At 32.4% G+C, this 15,728-nt stretch overlaps 1 protein-coding gene across 7 annotated transcripts in view; it reads left to right on the top strand.

The window, feature by feature from the left end:
* The window catches only part of DopEcR (G-protein coupled receptor DopEcR), a 133,199-nt gene that overhangs the window by 31,383 nt on the left and 86,088 nt on the right, over nucleotides 1-15,728 (top strand). Inside the window, exon 1 of one of the 7 annotated variants that reach the window (XM_067044757.1) lies at nucleotides 14,391-14,592. The exons of the other annotated variants lie outside the window; for them this stretch is intronic. The gene's annotated coding sequence lies outside the window, so the exon portion shown is untranslated. Of the gene's footprint in view, nucleotides 1-14,390; nucleotides 14,593-15,728 lie in introns of those variants that run through there. 7 annotated transcript variants of the gene reach the window in all.

Genomic DNA, 15,728 nt, shown 5'->3' with positions numbered 1-15,728 from the left:
CAACATGGGTTGTGTCCAGACATCGAAACAATACATTTTTCCTGTCAGAAAATTGGAATTTACAAAAAATGTTTGATTAAGAAATACCAATATAGTTGTATATTAAGGTACATTACCAATTGTATATATTACCAATATATATAAAGGTATTTTTTTTATTTTTTAAATTTTTTTAAAATAATTGAATTTATTGATAGATATTGCAATCTGCCACACAGTTATGGGCAATAGGTAATAGTGATGAATGATCTCATACATACTAAAATAAAATAAATAAATGAATGAAAAAAAAAAATCTCTTAAAATATGTACAAACAGAAGAATAAACAAAATGAACATAATCAACTATCTGTATGAAAAATAAATAAATAAAATAACATAATGATAAAATAATATAGTCTCTAGTCACATTTACACTCTAATATAAAATATTTACACAATCGACCTGAGGATCCCTGAGCCTACTCTATCCCCCACGTGTGAGGGGTAGAGCAGAGATTAAGATATTAATTTTACATTCTTATCCAGTTCTTCTCCAGCGCACCTTACTCTAGAATAATTAATAAAAAGCGACGATTTGCATTAAAAATTCGATAAGACAACTCCAGTGGATTTTGGGAAGTTTATTTTGGAGTTGCTTAGACTCGCCATGGAGAATCAAATAGCTGCCATGATGTTCATACCTCAATTACGATGACGGATTCTAAATTAACATATTGTTGCACAACGTTTCAGGACTATTCTAAACAATAATAATTCACTATAATAACAATCCTCATTCATGTATATTTATAATTCATATAATTATAATTACCTAATTATTAGTCAAACTTTAAATTTCATAAAGGAAATTATGTCATTATCTACATGGCTGAAAAATTGCATTTGATAATGAATGATAATAAAATAAAAACAGTGTAAAGCAATTTTTTCAGCCATGTAGTTAATGACATAATTCCCTATGTGAAATTAAAAGTTTGACTAATTATTAGGAAATTATAATTATATGAATTATATATACACATAGATGAGGATTGTTGTTATAGTGTATTATTATTGTTTATAGGTTTATTAAAGTACAAGATAGTCCCGAAACGTTGTGCAACATTGTGATAATTTAGAGTAAAATAAATTCAAATTGGAAGTTTTTAACCTCAAAAAATTATCCAATTTGTAAATTATAAGAAAAAGAAAAAAAAACATTGTTTGAAAAATGAATCAAGACAATCCGCAGACAAAGCTTTCAACAGGAATCCTTCTTATAGCTGGGAACAACAGAGTTTGGAAGTGCAATTAATAATAATTGATAAAGGTTCCTTTGGCTTCTCTTGCAAAACATAGTCGTGTAAAACAACCACCTACCTAATCTTCTTGCATGGAAATAGGAAATTAACATTTAAATGAAATAACACCAATTATTCAAAATATCCTCTTAAAGGTAGGTCCAAATAGTAATTTACAAGTCACGATATGCAAAACATTCCCACCAACTTCCGGTTTGAAAATTAACCTCTCCTTTCAAGGATTCAAGTTTAAACTTTTTCACAAAAGTAGAGGGATTTCAGATGACAGAAATTCTTTCAAAAAGTGTTACTATGGTAAATTTTACATTTTACACTTTAAAGTTATTTTAGAAATATAGTAATAGAAAAAGCTAGAAATATGCTACTAAAAAAAAATTTAACCTGTACCGCTACAACCCATGAACGGTTATGGGTGCAGTACTTTATCAGGAAGTACTATTACTAGACCAACGGTTGAGCAAGAAGGTGATTTAGTCAGAATCACGCTTGATCGCCAGATTTTTACTCAATTAAGGGTACTCATTTTATAATGCTGGGTGAACCCCGGAAGGCTCCAGAACCCACAGGGCTGACACGGCTACAGTGAAACTGGAAATAATTATCTAAAACAGTCGGATTCGGACCCAGGTCCTTGGAGTTAGTAAGTGCCTTACCAATGAGCCATCCACTCTTACAGAAATATACTGTACATATACATATGTTAACCATAGAATACTTATATACAGGAGTGATTTAATAAAAGAGTGGAGAGAAATAAATGATATAATATCAATGTATCTGTAATTTATCCTATATATCTATAATTTATAATTATGAGAGATAGTTGACCGTGGATGACAAACGAGGAGAAGATGGTTGGGGGTGCGGTCAAAGATAAACACAAATAAGTAGGAATAACCTATTTTATTGTGCCAACGTTTCGCCTAGAGTTTCTAGCCTTCTTCAGGGCTAAAAACAGAACAAGATAACAACCACAGTAAGTATAGAAAATAAAAAATAGAACGGAATACTGTTTATACTTTCTTTTTTATTTTCTATACTTACTGTGGTTGTTATCATGTTCTGTTTTTAGCTCTGAAGAGGCTAGAAACTCTAACCGAAACGTTGGCACAATAAAATAGGTTATTCCTACTTATTTGTGTTTTTCTTTGACCGCACCCCCAACCATCTTCTCCTCGTTCTATAACTTTTAATTATTTAAGGAAACATATTGAAATACTAGTGTAGTCTTTACCATTCTCATAGAAAGCGACAATTTGATGTCGAAACCGTTTTCTCAGCCAAATTTTAATTTTTGGACTTGAAAAAAAAATTTATTGTTGCGATTATGATACTTTCTTTCAACACGAAAGCCCTGATGAAGTATTGCGAAGTTGTTCGAAACTTTGTCTCTTAATCAGTGGTTTTTATATTATTTCAGTTGGTTTTTGACCGCTTACTTAATTTGAGAAAATAAGTTTTTGAACAGTCAACTCGTCATTCCCTGTCTGTGTTGAAACCATATCTTTTAAACTTCCATGCTCTACATGAGGTTTTTCCCAAGACAAATTAAGATGTTGCGCTCCTATCGCACCTCGGTATTTCTTTAAAAATATGTTTGTACCGATATGTTGTTCGTGTTTTGTTGATGTTTTATGAATTCAGGTGAAATACACACTAGCAACAACATTATAACATTTTATTATAAATCTTTTGCAGTGTGATAGAGGGAATATTATCCACTATCTTAAGTATCCATTATTTATTCATATTTCTTGTAAAGAATATGTAAGAATTAATCTGATAATAAGAAAATTGGAAGACTTAAACCTTCCAGGTTGAGGTTAAATGGTGTAACAAGTCTTCAAGTGTCGGTAGTGGCGGCTGTAGTTTGATATCAACATTTTGGGTTTCTGATTGAACCGCTGGATCAGATTTGAAAAGAAAAATATTTTGGCTTAAAAATCTTATGACAAAAGCATGGAATAAAATCGTCTCAAATATGTAGATTTAACACACCTTGCTATCTTGTCACAGGCTAGTGTTGGTTACCCAGTGATACGGCAAGAGGGATGCGCTGGGATCTTTTGAGCTCTGCTCTACCCCTCACACGTGGGGGATAGAGTGGGCTCAGTGATCCTCATGTCGATTTTGTAAATATTGTATATTAGAGTGTAAATGTGACTAGAGACTATATTATTTTATCATTATGTTATTTTATTTATTTATTTTTCATACAGATAGTTGATTATGTTCATTTTGTTTATTCTTCTGTTTGTATATATTTTAAGGGAGATTTTTTTTTTTTATTCATTTATTTTATTTTAGTATGTATGAGATCATTCATCACTATTACCTATTGCCCACAACTGTGTGACAGATTGTAATATCTATCAATAAATAAAAAGTATTTTGTCAAAAAAAAAAAAAGTGTTGGTTACTAACTTTAATTTTATTTTTCAGCATGCTGAAGCGAACAGGAATGGTTTTAATTTCATTGACTAGTCTAATACTCAAACGTCAATCTTTTGAGGGTATGTTGGTTTAGCCTTCTCCAGCGCCTTCATGGCTTCGTTATCTTTTGCTAAACTGTTATTGCCACTCTGAGAAACCCTGCAATACAATATTCTATAGCAACAGAAAAATGAATATTTTTTGTTCAGAATATTCGCCTATCCAGTTTTATATTATTTTTTTCTTTCATTTTATAGACGCGCCTGGTTCTTCCGAACTATGAAAAATATCACGGCATAGCCTGTAAGAAGGTAGAGATGCACAACTGCCTGATGATAGGGCCTTTTCATCGCCACGACAGGCGTTAAAGATAAATAATTAGGTAGGGATAAAGAGGGCGGCTTGGAAGAGGCTAAATGGCTGGCAGATAGAATATAGGATATAGAATACGGACTAGAGGAAGATAGGATATAATGGTACTAGATAGGAGAGGTATCAATAATCCCCTGTCAGGGGGACTCAATGGATCACTGATTACATATTCCCGGCAACAAGTGAACCTTTTTCACTCCTCCTCTTCCTTGAAGCGCTCATTACTTCGTTTTTCTGGCAGCTCTCTCCTTCAGGCTAATCCTTCTAGTCCCCTTAATCTATGTCAGTCCTAGTCTACTCTAGCCTCCTCGGTCTTATTCTTCTTCAACCTTTTAGGAAACTGATGAATATATCCAACGCTACAGATATTTCAATTACAACAGTTTATCTCAGGTACATTAAAGATATATTTTCTAATCGTTAATATTAATATTCAAACATGTGAACATGCAAAGGGTGGTGCACGGAATCTTTAACAAATACACGCACACGCATGTAAATATTTTGAAAGCAACTTCATTTTTAAATAGATCTGTTATTACATTTCTCATGTATTTATTCCAGTTTAATATTATAATTGAGAATTTCTAAAGTAATTCATCTAACTTCTTATTTTTTTTATTAAGATTTCTAAATTTTGTATTCAATTTGATTTTTACTTTCACTCAGCTATTTGGGACATATAATAAGAGTAAGTATTGGAACAATACAAAAGGGGGAGGGAGAAGGTTATCTAGAGGTAACCAACCTTTTCTAACCATGGGAGTCAAGTATTTATTTTGTGGGACCGCCAAATGAACAAGTCGACCCATCAGGCTGGATTCGGACCGGCACTACTGCAGTTATGAGGCAGTCGGTCTACTCCCTCAGCTACAAACGGCCCAAATACTTTGAAGTCGACCAACCCCGAGTGCCATTTTATATATAATATTCTTTACACATTTTCTCGATTTCTTCATAATCGGCTCTTACGGATTTGAGTCCATAAATTGTTGTTCTTAGATTAAAAAAATTCCACTGGAATTTTACGTTTTGAACATCTAAGATCTAAGATGGAATTTGGTTTCGTGTCTATCTCTAAATAATAATAATAGCTTTATTTATATTCTTTACAGATCAAAAAGCCTCTCTAAAAGGGAAGTATTAGTCTGGTTTGTAAACATAAAGAATTCACAAAAATTCCACTACTTCATTGATTATATTAATTTTTTTTTAAAAAGTTATAATTTTAAAGATAAAATAAAATAAAAATTGTCTATGCTGCATTTACTATAAATCATAATTTGCTAAAAGTTATTTATCAAATCATTCTATAGATCCCTATTCCTAGCCAAAGTAGCCCAACAATCTCCCACTCTTAGCACAATCTCATCTCGCCATCTTGGAATTGGTCTACCTCTCTATCTCTTGAATTATCTTGGTATGCATCCTGTAGCAATTTTGGACCATTTTCTGTTATCAAATCTGGTAACATGACTATCCCACTTCCATTTTAGTCGATGTTCTTCTTTTGGTAAACTTTTAACTTTAATTTTAGATCGTACTTTTATATTGCTGATACTTTCTGCAATAGGTGCTTCAGATACCTATCATACTTCTTGAAAAATGCAGTTAAAATCCATGTTCGAGTATAACAACAGACATTATTCAAATGCAACACCCCAATCCTTTGGGCTTCGGCGTAGTAATAGCAGGGAAATCTGCTCAGAACTTTTAAAAATGCACAAGGATCCTAAGTCGAAATTATAGCTAGAATAGCTAATACTAGCCAGATTTAGATAACTGGTTTTGTTCTGCAGAGAACTTCACTGCTTCCAAATGTGTGTTTCAAATTACTATTTATATTTGTTTAAATATTAGAAATAATTCTTTTAACCACTCAGTCGGAATTTTAAGGAACGTTATTGCACATTTACAGTATAAAAGGAATCTTCAGTAATAAGTTCCATTTAACAGGCATTCTTGTTTTTGAGATTTCTTTTTTGATGGCTTAACAACCCGGTTACATGCTCTCCGCCAACCACATCCTTCTATCATTAAAGTTTTATACTACCACCAACCAGTTCCTGACTTCCACGATATGTTACCATACGATCCTTCTCCTGCTTGTTCCAATTTTTTTTACCACTGAAAATTAGGTAAAGAACTTTTCTTTCTAAGATCAGGAGCTCTAACTCATCAGCCTTTGATGCCTACCACTCAGATCCAGATGGAGCACATAAATGATTTACAGAGGTGGTGTTTGGTTGCCTTAAAAAGTATTTTGTTTTTCAAAACCATTTCGAAGTTATGGCGCCCAATAGTTACTGAGTCAACTGGTTTAGAAATCTCATGTGTTACTGTATACTTGGTTTTAGACTTGGTTATTGGTGTATGCATTAGGTTTTTTAAGATACATCATCAACAAGTCAGTGAGTTAATGTTACGGACAAGTAAAACCCAATTTTATTATTAATGAATGAATGAAACATAACCTTTATTCTGGTACAAAGTCCTCTAAGAACAAAAACAAGGGACATGAATAATTGCTTATGGTCTAGTGTATAGCCTAGAAATATTATTACGTATTATGTAGATGAAAAATACTGCTAGTGACATCATTACTTTTTATCTGTACGGATGTTACTCAAAGGATTGTCAATTTATTCATTAACAAGAATAAAGGAGTAGAAAAATATTAAAATGGACGGTCCACATCGGCGGAAAGAAATCGGTATTATTATAAAAATCATGAAATATAATCTAGATTCGAGGTAGTTAAAATAAATAAGTAGCCCAAAAATCAAACATCAATCTGCTGTCTTCTCCCAGACAGTAACAGCTTATATCTCGATCTACAGTTGAGAGGGAATCATGATCATGGAGTTCAATTTCAGAGCCAGCTCTTCCTGGCAATAAAAAAATTTCCGTCTCCAGAACCTACCGGGCTTTTATTCAATTATAGCGCGTTGATGCCGCCTGGTTATTAAGAAGTAGAACCAATGCCATCCCAATTTCATTAAAGATGACAAGTTAACCTAGTTGGAGGTTATTTGTTTTGATAGGCACTTAACGCCCCGATCGATACACCTTTAAGCCTCAGTCAGCTCCAGTTTGAGCCTGCCAAAGAGCTCTCTAAATTGATTCAGCCTCTCCATTTACTCTTCTCCATCATTTCTTTCTTCTCTCCCCGCCCCCTTCTTCCATCAGGATTGAAATAAAGAAAAAGAAAAGAAGAAGCCATCAGGACCGTGAGGTCTTAAAATACTTTCTATCTAATGTTCGCTTCTATCATTAAATGAGTAATGAAAACGATTTTTTTTCATATTCAATGGCACTTTTAATTAGATCCTAGCTCAGAGGAAATGGAAAAAGATCCTTCAAAATTGATAAAAACTTTAATTACCCGTTATCTGTTATTGATGTTGAAATTGCGAGGTGAATCTTAGAAAATAATTGTCAGTTAGCTTATAGTTATTGATACAATCATGCAATCATGTTATGTAATCATAGGCTAGATCATGGCTATGATTACATAGCCTTGAAAATAATGCATCATTGTAGAAATCTGTTTTAGTATATTGGCTTAGGCCAATTTAATTATTAAGAAAAAAAAATCATACAATATGGGATGCAAGCTGCGCAATTTTCGATTGCTTTTAATAGAATTTATGCGCCATTTATGAAAGGAAAACTAAATATCACAATAACAATTTTGAAGATGATCACCAGTTTGGGTTCTGAACATCCCACTCCACTATCCAGCAATATCATCGTGTGGTCGATGTCTTGTCTGCGTTTGAGCGCGGAATGTACTGCTCGGAAAGGTGTAGAAAAGGATGTTGATCGAGTTTGGCACCCAGGACTGCTATACAAGATCTGTAAATTCCTATCCTCTACATACTTGCTCAATATCCGTTCTTATTTCTCCAACAGCTTATTTCAAGTAAATCACAATAGAGTTTATTCACCTCTCTTTCCTCAGTCTGCTGGTTTACCTCAGGGTTGTATCCTTGGTCCTATCCTCTATACAGTTTTTACAGCTGACATCCCAATCCACCCTAACACTATCCACACCACCTACGCCGACGACACTTGTCTATTGTCAGTGAATAATGACCTATTGCATCTCAAACCCTCCACATCACCACCCTTGAAGAGTTAATCCCACTAGAGTATTGAAATTAATTCCAATAAATCCCACTAAATCACATTTACGCTACGTCGTAAGCCCGTGACTTCCTGCTCCTATATCCTTTAATAATATCCCACTCATACATGTCGAACAGATCCGTTACTTAGGACTACATCCAGACAAACGACTAACATGGAATCCTCATACAAGACTGAAAAGACAGGAAACTGCTCGTCGATTCCGACCATTACATAAGTCTGTCAGAAATACTAGTCATCCATCAGGACCTCAATGTTCCATATGTCGCCGATTTGGCCAGAACCGGATACCAATCCTTCCATAATAAACTTCCCAACCACCCAAACCAACTCTTTTCTAACCTGGCTTCTCCTTCAATACCTAATAATCCCCCTAGGCATTGAAAAGAAGATGGCCCTGAGGTCTTCTTCTCTAGTAACATAATTGAAGTTCTATCAATGGGTAGATTCTCCACATGTTTGTATCATGTTATTTTTATATCTAACAGCAAATTAACTTGTTGTATATAAGTAAATAAAGTAATAAGTAAATAATATAACAATAAATAAATTAATTTTTAACAAATATCACAATAATGTAACTTTCTATTATTGTCACCAGTTCTTGAATAAAGTAAATAAATATCAGAGGTAAGAAAACTTTACTCAGATATAATTAATAATTTACCCAAGCGAGTTTTAAACTATAGATAGTTCTAGAACATATTTACAACCGTACTGCAAAATCACCGCAAGCTGATAAAACTATATTGTTGGATTATGCTCTTGACAAACTACTAGCCTATTTTCATACCGCATTAATACATTTTACTGTTACGAGGCGAGGATCTTGTTGTTGGCACTCTTAGCGGCGACACAAAAAAGCAGCGAAATGTATAAAATGGGAAAGCAGCCAGATCTCGAGGATAATAAAAACTAACTAAGACGCCCCGGCATCGCCTGGAGATAGGACTGTTCATTAGGTCAGGGGTCCTTACGGGTCCTACAAGCTCGGCAACATCTTCCTTGATAACTTGGTTTTATGGGCCAGCTATTAATTTTGATTTTCCGGTTTTCAGAAAAAATGTTTTATTCGTACTAAAATGGGACCTAGTTAAACGGACTAGTATTTATAATTATCATGTTTATAAAAGGTTCCATGATATGCCAAATTAATTTTACACAGTAGTGATCATTCCTGGTTTAGAAAAAAAATGTTGAATTTTATAACACTGTGCCTGAGGAACTTTTAAGCGTAAGGATATCTATTACTTCTAAAATAGATTGAAAAATAGTTCATAATGATTATCTTAGTAGAAACAGTAGGTCCTCTGATATTTGCCAAATTAATTCACAAAATGTTGATCTCTAGTCGTATAGAAAAATAAATTGGTTTTCAAAACAATGTATCTCAGGAACTATTGAACATAAATATATCTATTAGTAATCAAATTTAAGCTAGTTTAATACACCATAAAGTAGTTTATAATGATTTTGTTTGTAGAAGCATTTTCTATGATGTTTGCAAAAAAAATTTTTACAAAATTGTTGATTAAGAAAACAAGGTAGGTTTTTGGAAAAAACAAAAACAAAAAAAAAACATGTCTTCGGAACTATTGAAAGCAAGGAGTTATAAGTTTAGCAAATTTACTCTACTTAACAAGGTGCTAGTAATTATTTTGTAAGGATGAGTAGATTGGAAGATATTGAACATAGAATAAAAAATAAGAGAGAAATTTTAGATTTTAGCTTCTTGGGGTTACCCGTAAACCCTCATAAAAGCTCAGAGCTTATCTTAGAGAACGGGAGCTTGATAAAATCAAAATTTTGTTTCAATGACGAGGTGTGGGGGGAGAATTCAATCTATAGAAGGTTGCGCCATCAAATACTTTGGATGTCGATTCTAAGGCGATTTGGAGTTTGAGGATGACACAGTTGTTAAGGTAAACCATAATGTTGAAAAGCTTATTAATTCTAATCTACTTAATATTAATACATTATTAATTATATATTATCTTAATATATATTAAGATTAGCGTGATTAATAGATATATCTTTCCCTCTCCAATTTATCCATTGCAGACAGTACCATTGGCCATTGATGTTGGTATCTAATAATGTAATACTTCGCCGAAGCGTAAAGGCCATTATAGGTTTGCCGGCTAATACCTGCTCCGCCATGGCATCGAAAAGATAGACTTAGTTCTTTGGCAATGACAGTAGGAAATACTCTTCATCACTGGTCTGTCCTAAAAAAAAGTTTCAGATTTTGGGAAAATAGTCCTGTAATTCCAAAATGCATTCGGCTAGTCACAACTAATGCTCTCTCGTCCCATTTAATATTGCCCATGGCCTGACTGATCGGTAGGTTTTGTATTAGCAACTCACCACAGTTCAGCAGCTGCTTGCTATTTTTTTAATTCATCTGTAATTGTTCAATAATTACTATTCTTATCTTATATGTTGTCTATAACAAGTTAGGTATGGACTCCAGTCTAGTTCAAAATTAAATCATTTTCTAACAAAAAATAAAGCCAGCATTTTTTTAAAGAAAATATTTAAGTTTTCCGAAAAATCAATTGGCCCCTTATTTTAAGAGGACTAGTTTTTAACTAACAGACAAAGCTCTTTTTTCTTAGAAAATTGAAGAATTAAAAATTGAATTTTTCTAACAAAGCATGACACGAAAGTGTTGTTTTTTTTTTTTAGAAAATAATGGGATTTCTCAAAAATCCAAATGGTCACCCTTTTTGAAAGCATCAGGTTTCCGTGTTCTAATCAAACTAAAACAAATGTGAATATTAAAACCTGCCTAATATATTATTTCTATTATTGGGATAAGTATACTAGTCTGAAATTGGCATAATCCAAGGTCAGAGTAACGTAAAGTTATGAAATAAGTAAAGTTCGGAATTAGCTAATAATAGCTAATTCATTTAGTTGTACATACTTTTGTTTCGAGTTTCTAGATACTTATAGGGAACATCATAAAAATGTTCAAGCTTCGAAATTTAACAAAACGATTTTTCGCTGTAAAATGTTTATTTTGACTATTGCTATCAATGAATGAGGCCCTAATAATTAACTTTGACTCATTTACTACCAGAATATGCTAATTTGGTCAACGGTATGTTTTTTTTTTCTTCCTAAAAAGTTTGAACAAATATCATTTACGACCTTCATAGAGTACTCTCTCCTATTAAAATGAATACAATGTGGGTTTAGTTCCATTTTTAGTATTTATAGAACGTTTAGGTGTTTGAAGGTGGATGTAGAGCCTACCTTAAAAGGGCTTGGTAGCACTAATATACCACCTAGTATACCACTAATATACCACCTATACCACATATGCTAGAGACCGTGCATGTTAGCACTAACTTTAAGATTGCGTCGCCAGAATGAAGGCGTTTCTGCTGGTTTATTCTATCTCAATAAATATTTTATATTTCTTTTTACTCATATAAAATAATTTTGATTCTCTCTAGGAAAGCTCTAGACCACGTGCTCATGTGCAGAAGTGGGTCGTATGTATCATAGAAATGATAGGCAGTAAACAATGGGTGAAGAGGCAATTTTTACAGACAACGGGACAGAGAGGAGAGGACAGTACTAGACTAAGTGGGGAGATAACAATGAAGAGAGATGAACCTAAATCCTTTGGAAAAGAGCACTCGATGCGGGAGAATGAAAATAACGACTGAGGCATTGAACCAGGGGGGCACTGAGGCACTCACTAATGACGGGAGAAGGAGGTCTGTGGAGGAACAGGTCCGATAAGGGCCCTCCAATCCACTGCACTTGACGTTTGCCTCCTCTCCACTCCACTCCGTCTCTCTTTATGTACTATCTATCTAATCGCTAGCCATAGCCAGCCCTCTCTCTCTTCATTTATAATTTATCTAATAGCTCTATATTCAACCCTCATATTTAGAACCATTACTACAATTACCGTTCTAATCATAAAAAACTGTATTATTACAAACCAGAACTTAGCCATACAAGCTATTGCATAATATTGCGATAGTGTGAAGATGCTAATTTTAGTTTAATGGTAATTCAATCATTTTATTTTCAATTCGAAAAGGTTAACTTTATTAAATATTTGATATTAGTATAAATTCCTAAAAAATAATAAATAATGATTCCACCGAAAAAGTATGAGTAAACCGAAGAATTTACAACACTGTAGAAATTGTTTGATAATTAAGATGATAGCATTATTGCAAGTACCGTATCTTTTGTTCTCTAGCTGTTTGGTTTTCTTATGCAAAAAATCCGGTCTTTAAGTATGGCGTATAAAATGGAGGAGTAAAATTATATATCCCAGCAACGAACGAATCCCGGAAAGGTTAATAAGCGCAAAGGTAGCTGATGACGTCATAAAGATAGAGTAAAACGTAGCTGGGAGGATTTCCTTAGAGACTAATTTTGTAGATTTGCGTTTGAGCGATGCAGGATTAGTACCTGAACGGCCAGTGGACATAAGTGTGTAGACAGCGATTTGTCCCCACTACTGCCAAAACTGACTAGGAAGGGAGAATAAAAAAAAAAAAAAATAAATAAAGCGATTGGTAGAGTTGGTATCGAAACTCAAGGTTACTTAAACCTCGTATTTATATATAAATGCCTGAAATGTGTTTCTGAGTTAAGCAGGTAAATCATCTGTCCTTAGTTTTATTCTACACTGAAATCATTAAAACGAATATCAGAATCTCTGAGTAAAGATCAACTTTATTATAATGTTATTTATTTTTTTAGTAATAAATGCAATAAAATAATTTTAACAATATTTAATACGGTCCTAAACCTTTGTGTTTGTAAACAGTTTTGTACTAAATTCACTAGAAATAAAATATATATTTTCGTGGTATCAAACTGGCTGAAATATGTTTTATCTATTTACATAACGTATAAAATACTAAGATGTTTAGTAGAGTTCGTAAGAGGTATGAAAAACTGCCTGAAGAGGAAGATGTGAAATGCTTCCGGAGCAAAGAGGGAGAGAGAAATGATTATTTAACCCAGGAAATACCCAGCCTGAAGGAAATCCAACTTCAGTTCAGGAAGAAGAGAGTTCGAGAAACGGAGGAAGAGAAGACATCTATATTTTAAGATAGAACGCCGTAGACCAACCAGTAGTCAGCCGGTCTTGGAGCATTTCCAACTCCCACAGAAAGATAAGTTAAATGTTAGTATTTGTAATGTTCATGTTTAAGGTGTACTGTGGATTACGTGGCCGAATCAACTTGAGTTAGAAATTGAATTCAATGCCGATCTAAATATTTCAACTATTAGAAAACTAATTAGAATAAATAGACTGGTATTTACATAATTTATTGATATTTATTAACAATAAAATATAATTAATTCTATTAATGAATACTTCATAGTCACTATCTTTTGTAGGACAATTTCTGTTACGAAAATATGTGTTTCAACGTTATGTCGTACCTTTAATCGATGTTACATTTAATCGAAGTTCAATATGATCTTAATATATGATGGGTTATGAAACCACTTAAGAATTAGAAAATTGAAATATTTTAAAATTTTAATGTTAAAAAAGTGTTTACATCGCCGTGAATGGTTCCGAAAACACACGTCTGTTCTTCCTTGACTTATCTAGATGATACACTACGTAAAAAAAAAGTAGATTTATTTTGTTAAAAATATTTCGTTTCTACATATCTTTCCTAAGCAGCTTTCCGCAGATATAATTTTTTTTTTCAAGACCATACCAGCGAAATATTAAAAATAGTTTCAGTTACGTCTGCGTGCACAATTTTAATTCGTCGATTGAATTTTCTTGCTATTTTTTTATGTACTGATTCAGTACCAGTGATGCAACGAGAGGGATGCGCTGGGATCTTTTGAGCTCTGCTCTACCCCTCACACGTGGGGGATAGAGTGGGCTTTCAGGTGGGATTAAAGTGGGATCTTCAGGTCGATTGTGTAAATATTGTATATTAGAGTGTAAATTTGACTAGAGACTATATTATTTTATCATTATGTTATTTTATTTATTTATTTTTCATACACATAGTTTGATTATGTTCATTTTGTTTATTCTTCTGTTTGTATATATTTTAAGAGATTTTTTTTTTATTATTCATTTATTTATTTATTTTCTTTTGTTTTAGTATGTATGAGATCACTCATCACTATTACCTATTGCCGACAACTGTGTGGCAGATTGTAAATATCAATCAATAAATAAAAAGTAGTAGTTTTTAAAAAAAAAAAAAAAAATTTGTTTATGTTTCAAGGAAAGCTTGAAATAAAAGGATTGCTGGCAGTTAGGTGAAACAATAAACATTCTACTATACATAGCGGTTCTGTAATAACATTTAAAGTAGGTGTTCTGTTCCATAATATAAATATTTTATAAATTATTTATAATATATAATTCCGCAAATTATCTATAATACATAGTTTGGTAAATTATCTATAATATATAATTTTGTAAATTACCTATAACATATAATTTATTCTACATAAGATAATTATTTCACAATACTTAAGAAACATTGTAAAATAGTTTACTAAATAATTCAACAACACTATCCATTAGGGTATAAATTGTAGTAAAAGAGAAATAATTTGACTGGTTTTAATGTTTTTGACTTATTAGGTGTTTATTGTATTTTTGACAAATTAGATGTAAATATTTTGACCTGGGCAGAATGGCCTGTATGGAGTTTTTTAAAAGGGTTAAATGATATGTCTCTGAGTAAATTAAGATTGTCCCTGAAGATGGCCGAATTGGCCGAAACGTTGGACGTGTGAATGAAATAAATGTTTTGAGACTATAATTTGGATAGTGTTGTTGAATTATTTAGTAAAAAATTGCCAGTCTCAAGAAAGAAATTTAAAGATTATAAATAAATTGTAAAATAGTTTTATGTTAAAACGTAAAAGTGAGTAAATGTTTAAAAATTATTAATAATAAATTTATTGACTTGAACTAATTGTAAAGAAATTAACCAATTTATCATTTGAAATGCCTTGTCTAGTTTCATTATTTATGGACAACTTCTATAACGACCCACTAATATGTTTAATGTGCAATAATATCCGGTTTCTTAGAACGAATATATGTGTAGGACAGAGTTGTTTCTATAAATGTTTTTTTTTAAATTAAATTATTTGTTTTCTTGTTTAAAGTCAAGAGGATTTTGTAGATTGCCTTCGACTTTGTTTTGTTTTTGACTGTTAGTTCTTTAACGCATGGTTAAACACAATCTGCTGCAAATAAGAAAATAAAATAAAATAAATAAATAAAAAAAAACAACCACAAACCAGATACTTATGTTATGTCATGTGTTCTCTTAAACATTTTAATTTTATTTTCTAGAAGAAACATTGTGATTTAAGTAGTTATTGGTTAATTCAACATATAAATTAGTTTTAAGTCACAATTTCTTTTTCTTTCTATCGATTTTCCTCTTCTAAACTTTTTTTTTAATACTTATATATGCATACATGAAT

The sequence above is a fragment of the Halyomorpha halys genome, unplaced genomic scaffold, assembly GCF_000696795.3.
Source record: "Halyomorpha halys isolate HHAL.00 unplaced genomic scaffold, Hhal_1.1 Scaffold37.1, whole genome shotgun sequence".
NCBI classification, from domain to species: domain Eukaryota; kingdom Metazoa; phylum Arthropoda; class Insecta; order Hemiptera; family Pentatomidae; genus Halyomorpha; species Halyomorpha halys.
Note: the sequence above shows the minus strand (reverse complement) of the source record. Positions and strands in the feature narration are given on the sequence as shown.